We start from the raw sequence: 8,940 nt of genomic DNA on the forward strand, positions 1-8,940 counted from the left end.
TCCCTCTTCCTGCCCTATATACGCCATAGGGCTTTTGGCATTCAGACCATATTTCTCTTCTTTCAGAGCCCAGCAGCTCCCTAATGAAGTCCCCATAGCCTGTTTAGGGACATATAGGGCTAGGCAAGGGGGGAATATGACATTCCTCTCCTATTCTTGATGAAAACTAAGACTCAGAAAACAACTTGGTATTCATCACATAATTTTAGTTTGAATTTGAACCCAGTCTATTCCCATGCTCTTCCTTCCCTAATTATGGGACAAAAAGCTTTCTCCCAAGTCAACAGGGTTTTAGGAATAATCCCTGTGTGTGTTTGTGTATGTGAAGGCAGGATTAAATGGCCATTCCTCCACTGATCTCACATATCTATTTACTATTTTGCCTTAGTTGCATCCTCAGGAAGGCATATGCTCTGGAAAATGTAAAGGACCAGCTCCACCAAGTGGGCAGAGCAGAAATGCTGCTGAAGCTGGGACTGTTTGGCTCAGTTCCACATCCCTGGCCTTCATCTCCAGAGAAATAGCCTCATCTTGGAAACTTCCCCTGTGAGTGTACCACATTATGAGGCCATGATTTTCAGAGGGCTTTCCTGAAGGAAACAGACAATTGCAGAGAGGATCTTAGCCTGAGGGTCAAAGGATCAAGAACAGATAGAAGCCAGGGAGCTGGCATGGAAGTGGTCTTGGCTGATGTGACCTGTCAGTTTTTGGGTAGAACAATTGCTGGTGTATTTCTGAGAACCCTCTTGAGAGCTGAATGGGAGATGGGGTGGCAGTTGAGCATTTGTTCTGCATTCTCTAACTCCTTCTCCTTCCTCTACACCTGGAACAGGTCTTGAACCAAGTCAGGGATCTGAAATGGTCCAGGCTCAGATAGGTGATGGAGAGACTCTGGGCAGGGGGTCAGAGTGCACATGTTTCACCAAGCTCTTGTGATGATGACTTTGGGTGGTGAACCGAAATTTTGACTCATCTGTTTGGATCCTGATCTCTCCGGATCCTGATCTCTCCTATAGTACTTCCCTCTGACATCTGTATTGTTGTGAAGGACACACATTTTTTTTTTTTTCATATGCTCCTTCTCTCACCCCTTCTCTCTCATTCATTCTTTTTCTTTGCACACTATTCCCTTGTAGCCCAGCTGGTAAAGAATCCACCTCCAATGAGGGAGACCTGGGTTTGATCCCTGGGTTGGGAAGATCCCCTGGGAAAAGGGAAAAGCTACCCACTCCAGTATTCTGGCCTGAAGAATTCCATAGACTGTATAGCCCATGGAGGTTGCAAAGAGTCAGACAGGACTGACTTCATTAACACTAACAGACACACTTAACTTCACTAACACTAACAGAACATACTAACTATTAGAGATACAGAATCTGTTAGACAAGGTTTTAAAGGAGGATACGTGCTAAGTTGCTCAATTGTGTCTCTTTCCGACACTATGGACTCTGGTCTGCCAGGATCCTCTGTCCATGGAATTCTCCAGGCAAGAATACTAGAGTCAGTTGCCATGACCTCCTACAGGGGAATCTTCCCAACCCAGGCATTGAGCCCACATCTCCTATGCCTTCTGCATTGACTTTACTACTAGTGCCACCTAGAAAGTCCTTAAAGGTGGATGCTGCTGCTGCTGCTAAGTTGCTTCAGTCGTGTCCGACTCTGTGCAGCCCCATAGATGGCAGCCCACCAAGCTCTCCGGTCCCTGGGATTCTCCAGGCAAAAATACTGGAGTGGGTTGTCATTTCCTTCTCCATGCATGAAAGTGAAAAGTGAAAGTGAAGTTGCTCAGTCGTGTCTGACTCCTAGCGACCCCATGGACTGCAGCCTACCAGGCTCCTCCACCCATGGGATTTTCCAGGAAAGAGTACTGGAGTGGGGTGCCATTGCCTTCTCCAGTAGAGGTGGATAGTCCCTCCTATTCCCTAGAACCATATAAGAGAATGGACTCCTTAGACAGGTCCACTATTCATTCCTTCATTCACTCTATAATCAACAAATAGTTATTGAAGATTTACTATTTGCTATGTTCTACTCCATGTATTACTTATTAAGGACAAAGACAACAGGAGACACACTGATTTTATTTCATTTCTTTCCAAGTTACTCTGGAGCTCTAGATTTTGCCAGGCAGTTTTTGGTATGGGAACAAAGAAGGTCTCAGGACTGAGATAGGACTCTCCTGGAATGAAGTGGGGTATTTACTAGTGGTCAGATTTCTACTTTGTGCATAGATAAAAGTAAAACAAGTGAGGGAGAGGCAAAGAGGAGGTGTGGAAAGGGCAAGAAATGAAAGAAAAAGCAAAAGCTGTGAAATGGCTGATGGAATTGTAAAGATCTTTCTTATCTTTTCCTCCTAGTTTTATGGAGAGATAATTGACATAACAGAGAAGGCAATGGCACCCCACTCCAGTACTCTTTCCTGGAAAATCCCATGGACGGAGGAGCCTGGTAGGCTGCAGTCCATGGGGACGCTAGGAGTCAGACATGACTGAGCAACTTCACTTTCAATTTCCACTTTTCATGCATTGGAGAAGGAAATGGCAACCCACTCCAGTGTTCTTGCCTGGAGAATCCCAGGGACGAGGGAGCCTGGTGGGCTGCCATCTATGGGGCTGCACAGAGTCAGACACGACTGAAGCAACTTAGCAGCAGCAGTAGCAGCAATTGACATAAATTAATGTGTAAATTCTAGGCATACAGTGTGATTGTTTTTTAGATATATATATTGGAGGAAGAAATGGCAATCCACTGCAGTATTCTTGTCTGGAGAATCCCATGGACAGAGGAGCCTGGTGGGCCACAGTCCATAAGCTTGCAGAGTTGAACACAACTGAAGTGACTGAGTGTGCATGCATATATATACATATATATGCATGCATGTATATATATGTATATATATATATGTATGTGTATATATATGCATTGCAATAGGTTTAATTAATATGCATCATCTCAAAACTACTAATTGGGAAAATCCTGAGAGTTCTCTCTGATGTAGAATATTTTTACACATTCAAGTAAGGGGAAGTATTTTTGGCCCATACATGGTTCAGCCTGAATTTTGTTGAACCAGAACAGCCTGTCAAACTCACAGAGAATATCTGTTTTAACCACTGAGATAAAGAATGTCTGTTTTGAAAATAAGGATAACAAACTCCCTTCATATGACATCCATATTAACATTCTCAAAAATATGGTTCCATTCACAGACACTAGGGTCCTGCTCTCTCACTCTATATGGATTACAACTATCTCTTTTTGGACACTTGAGGAATATACCCCTGTCATGTTTGATGTATGTTCTTTGTTCTGTTAAGGTAGATGATCATGCTAAAAATCATGCTTCAGTGGGGAAGTTTCTCAGAGTTATCTGAGAGGCTGTCTTCTGGGCTATAGCCCTAAATTTGGCTTAAATAAAACTCCTCTATTCCTAAAAAAAAAAATCCCATCATCTCATAAAAGTGAAAGTGAAGTCGCTTAGTCGTGTCCAACTCTTTGCGACCCCATGGACTGTAGCCTACCAGGTTCCTCCATCCATGGGATTTTCCAGGCAAGAATACTGGCGTGGGTTGCCATTTCCTTCTCCAGGAGATCTTCCTGACCCAGGGATTGAACCCGGGTCCCCCGCATTGTAGGTAGACGCTTTACCGTCTGAGCCTCCAGGGAAGCTCTCATAAAGATGTCATATAAAGAAAAGAAAGAAGAAAGAGGAAGATCTTTTCTCCTTGTCATGAGAACTCTTAGGATTTACTCTCTTAACAGATTACCTGTATATCATACAATGGTGTTAACTATAGTCATCATGTTGTGTACATCCCTAGTACTTATTTTACACTGGAAATTTGTACCTTTTGATCACCTTCCTCCCACCCTCCATTCCTGATAACTACACGTCTGATATCTTTTTCTATGAGTTTGGTTGATCTCTAGGTTTCACATGTATGTGACATTGTACTGCATTTGTCTTTCTATGTCTGACCCATTTCACTCAGCATAATGCCTTCAAGGAACTTCCATGTTGTCACAAGTGGTAGAATTTCCTCATTTTTAAGGCTGAATAATATTCCATTGCTTTATCCATACCTTTTTTTAATCCATTCATCCATTAATGAATACCTAGGTTCTTTCCATGTCTTGGGTACTGTAAATAATGCTGCTATGATCTTGGGACTTCTGCATGGCTCAGTGATAAAGAATTTGCCTGCAATGCAAGAGGCACAGGAGACAGGGGGTTGATCCCTGGGTTGTGAAGATCTCTTGGAGGAGGAAATGGCAATCCACTCCAGTATTCTTGGGTGGAAAATTCCATGGACAGAGGAGCCTGGAGGGCTACAGTCCATAGGGTCGTCTAGAGTCAGATGTGACTGAGCATGGATGTATCAACATAGGAGCTCATATATTTTTAAAAGATATTTATTATTTATTTACTTATTGGCTGTGCTGGGTCTTTGCCATGGACCCTAGGCTCATGGAGGTGTGCAAAATTTCTCTAGCTGAGATGGCTGTGGGTGTATTTAGTTGCCCCACACAGGCTTCTCTCACTGCCCTCCAAAGGCTTCTTGAGGGGCCTGGTTTCATGGGCTCTAGAGTGTGCAGGCTGAGTAGCTGTAGCTCGTTGACTTAGTTGCTCCTCTGTATGTGGGATCTTAGTTCCCTGACCAGGGATTGAACCTATGTCCCCTGCATTGCAAGGCAGATTCTTTACCCCTGGATCCCCACAGACATACTTGCATGTGTCTTTTTTGAGTTAGTATTTTCATTTCCTTTGGCTCTATTCCCAGAAGTGGAGTTGCTGGGACATTTGGTGGTTCTATTTTTCACTTTTTGAGAATTCCTCTTTATGGTTTTTGAGAAAATTTTCTTGTGTAGTGACTGGGTCATTTGTGGATGGATGCCATCAATTCTGTGGAGGTTTATCCATCTTGCTTGACTAGGGGAGGGCACAAGGGTCAGAGGAACTAAGACTTCCATTTGGGACAAGGATTCATGCTGAGATATCTTAGAAATGAAACTCTCTATCTCCTCTTCCTTCTCTTGATTTTTCCTCGATTATGAGGAGACAGTAGAGCCTGGCTTAGAAGGTAAGCCTAGGCTTCCTGGCCAGCATCCTCCTTAGAGCTGCCTTCACCTCCTGGTTCTTCAGACTGTAGATAAGGGGATTCAGTAGTGGGGTCACCACACTGTACTGCACAGATAGAACTTGCTCCAGGGCTGAGCCAGAAGCTGGAGTCATGTACCTTCAAGGGAATTGCACAAAAGAATAAAATGAGCTCAGGACAACAGACACATGGCTGTAGGCAGCCAGGGTCCATCCCATCCCAGACTCTGCAAAGAGGGTCCTCTGGGCTGAATTAGCTATCACTGGTAGAAGCATCTAGAAATGACTGTATTATCATGAGAAGTCAGTCATTGCTGCCTTCAAATGCCTCCATACATGAGTGATCTTATGCCGAACATTATAGGAGCTGCCCTCAGGAGAAAAAGGAAGTTCTGCAGTATATGAAGTGCTCCAGGTTAGAACAGAACTAAAAATGATTTCATGCATTTCTATAGCACTTCATACTTTTCAAAGTGTCTTTCCTTAGTAGTTACGTTGAGACTATGAAGAATGTATTCTCTTCCTTTTTTTAATATATACAACTGTATGTTCCCATCTTGTCATGATTGTTCCTTACAAAACTATATGCTCATCCAATAATGCTGTCATTTTCCCCAACATTTATGGCTCTTGGAATTACCCCAGAATGACACCACATTATTTTTCTAATGCTCAGTGGAACAAACCTTTGTCCTTTTTAGCACATTTGGCTTAGAAAAGAAGCCAAGATCTGTAAATAAAGTGAAAGATAAAACTGTGTTTAGCATGATATGAATGCTAAATGATTATTAATCCAATAATGGTAAGACTAATTGTGCAAATCCATCTCCAGATTCACTAGTAGAGAGCACAGGCCATTAGTGACTCTATTTCCTGGGAAGCAAGGGCTCATTAACTACAGCTGTTTATGTTCGAGAGCAACATGGTAGAAAAGAGCTTGAGGTTTTCAAGCCAGTGAGACTCAGTTTATATTTTGCCTCCATTCTTAGCTTGTTCAGGCCACTTTGATAAAGCACCTGGTTACCCCTGAAACTCAGTTTTTTTTAATCCAAAAATGAGGTCAGTAATATTTGTCTTGTGGTATGACACATACTAAAATTGATCTTGATTGTGCAAAGCAGTCGTTGTAAGTAGCTGCCTAATTAATAGTTATAGGACAAATAGGCTTTGGATCATCATCTTTCAGTAGGAAAGAGAAACGGCATCTGTTTCAAGTATAATATATTATATATATATTTTATCCAACTCTGAATAAAAGCCTATGAAGGTCTCTCTGATTTCCTTCCAAAACTCCCAAAACATAGGTTAATGAAATTAGGAAATCCTTTAGTCCTTGTAAGATTATTTTTCAGAGTTAGACAATTGAGGTCTTGGAAAGAAAATAAAATTTTAATACTCCACACAGCAGAGCCAGAACTAGAACTCAGAACTTCTGAATTCTCGTGTGGTTCTTTTCCTACTACTTTGCAGTGCTCTGTTCTACAGATCACCATTAATTTCAAGTGAAAAATATCCCACTTCCACATTCTGGAGGTATAGCAATGACTTACCTGAAAACTCCTGAGCCATAAAAAATGGTGACCACAAGAAAATGAGATGAGCAGGTAGAGAAGATCTTGTTCTGACCTGAGGCAGAGTTGATCCCCAGGGCTGTCATGATGATATGGGTGCAGGATCCCAGGAGTAGGACAAGGGTGCCAAGGCCCAGGACACCAAGGTGGTCAGGATGGAGGCAACGCTCATGTAGGGGTCAGAAGAGGCCAACAGGAGCACTGGAGGAAACTCACAGGCAAAACTGCGGATGAGGTTGGGGCCACAGAAGTGCTGCTGAGCCAGCAGGATGGTGTTAAGCAGGTCAGTCCCCATTCCTATGGCCCAGGAGGCTCCCGCCAGGCCAGCACACACCTTCTTGTTCATAGTCCCCACATACAGCAGTGGGCGGCACACAGCCTGGTATCGGTCATAGGCCATGACCGAAAGGAGACAAGCTTCAGTGGCCCCTGAAAATATGACCAAGGAGATCTGAGTGAAACATTCAAGGAAGGAGATAGTCTTCCACTTGGAAAGAAGGTTCTCTAGCAGCTTAGGCACAATGACTGAGGAATAGAAATCATCCAGGAAGGAGAGGTGACTGAGGAGGAAGTACATGGGGGTGTGCAGGTGGGAATCAGTCCTGATCACCAGCAGCATCAGCAGGTTCACCGTAAGGATCAGGAAGTAAATCACCAGGAATGTTACAAAGAGTACTACCTGGATCTGAGGGTTGTTGGATAGTCCTTGGAGAACAAACACAGTGACTCTGGTTGTGTTGCCAACTTCCATGGAGCATTAGAGATTCCCTTCAGAGGGACAAGAACAGAAAAGAATGCTCCAGTGTGCTATGAGTCTCAGAGAATGTCCGGAGATGAGATGCTATGAATAAAGCTTCAGGGCTGACCCAGGATGGATTGTGTAGCAGAGGCAACCTTGCCATGTCAGACCTCATCACGCCACCCAGCTCAGGGCAGTAATCTATTGGCTAAGGTGGAGATGTAAAATGGGAAAGAAATATGTAGAGAATCAAAAATAAAAAGAAAGGAGAAGAAAAAAGAGATTATTCAGGCTGGAGCAGGAAATGAAGGGAATGGAAATAGATGCCAATGCACTGAGAATTGTCATTCTCCAGTTTCAAAAGGAACAAAGTTCAAACAACTGGAAGGCTCACTGGCATAGTGAGTAAGCAATAAAGATAGTGACTGATCATCTGGCTGATAGTCTATGATGCGTGTTTGAATGACTGGCAGAGGTACCGTGACAGCTGTTGATGCACAGAACCTTTCTTTGTCACTGTAAGTTCATGAATAAGTAACTTGGGTTTCTCATTAAAGAATAATCTAGGAAAACTAGATGGTTTCTAAAGTTCTTTCCAGCTTAGAGATTCTAGAGAATGTGGGATAATCTTTGGATTTCTCTGGTGCTAAATGGAAATTTCCCCCCTTTTGTGTCAACATAAGCAGAAGCAGCACAGTAGTAGCCTCGTTTCACAGAAACCCGGTAGAAGGAAGCCCTCAGATGGGAGACAAGGGTTGTGTACTGCAGTGACTCCAAGGGCTTCCCATTCCAGGATTTTTGTGAATTTATAATGTCCACTGTTTGCACTGTCATCTCTGTGCTTAACATGAGATTCCATGAAGACTGTGCTATTCTATGAGTTGATACTAGAGGATTTGGATGAAGCCAAGTCAAATTTGGAGCACCTTCTGTGCATCATAGAGATGGTAAAAGAAGAAAAGAAGAGATAAAAGGCCACCTAGAACATGTGGATAAGTGGAGAGTTAGAGCATTTAGTATAGAGCAAAGCAAGTTACAATATTCACTTCTCTCCCTTTAAACAGTGACTAAGGAGGGTGATAAATGAGAATATGATCTCTATTTATGCCTTGTACAGTCATGGGTTCTCAGAATGGATAGTTTTAAGATAAGATACAGCTGAATGGGAATAATATTTGTCTTCACCTGGGCTTCCTAGGCCAACAAGAGATGCTCTCAGTTGAGGGTACCTGAATATCATTCTTTCCAACACTGGAGCCAAAGCCACTGATATGGCTAGGGCTTCATGAGCTTCCCTGAACTTTGTTCTTCCTTTAGAAGATGCAGAGGTGGTACTTCTGAGCAAGGAAATATTCCTATAGTCCTTCTGTCCAAGGGGAAGTTTTCTTGCTTTGCCTCTAAAATAACAATGACCAGAGGGACTTGATTTCAACTCTAGACCTTGGAGAGTGTTGGTGGTCCCTGGAGAGGCCCTTAAGCAGAAGGTCTGCTCTGATCTGAGTGAGTCCTCCAGGGCCAACATTCCTTCCCTG

General features: G+C 43.1%; 1 pseudogene; it reads right to left on the reverse strand.

The window, feature by feature from the left end:
- Window positions 1-5,074: 5,074 nt before the first annotated feature.
- On the reverse strand, window positions 5,075-7,420 carry LOC138078610 (olfactory receptor 8S1-like; annotated as a pseudogene).
- Window positions 7,421-8,940: the final 1,520 nt, after the last annotated feature.

Source organism: Capricornis sumatraensis, chromosome 4 (genome assembly GCF_032405125.1).
Source record: "Capricornis sumatraensis isolate serow.1 chromosome 4, serow.2, whole genome shotgun sequence".
In the NCBI taxonomy this organism is placed as follows: Eukaryota; Metazoa; Chordata; class Mammalia; order Artiodactyla; family Bovidae; genus Capricornis; species Capricornis sumatraensis.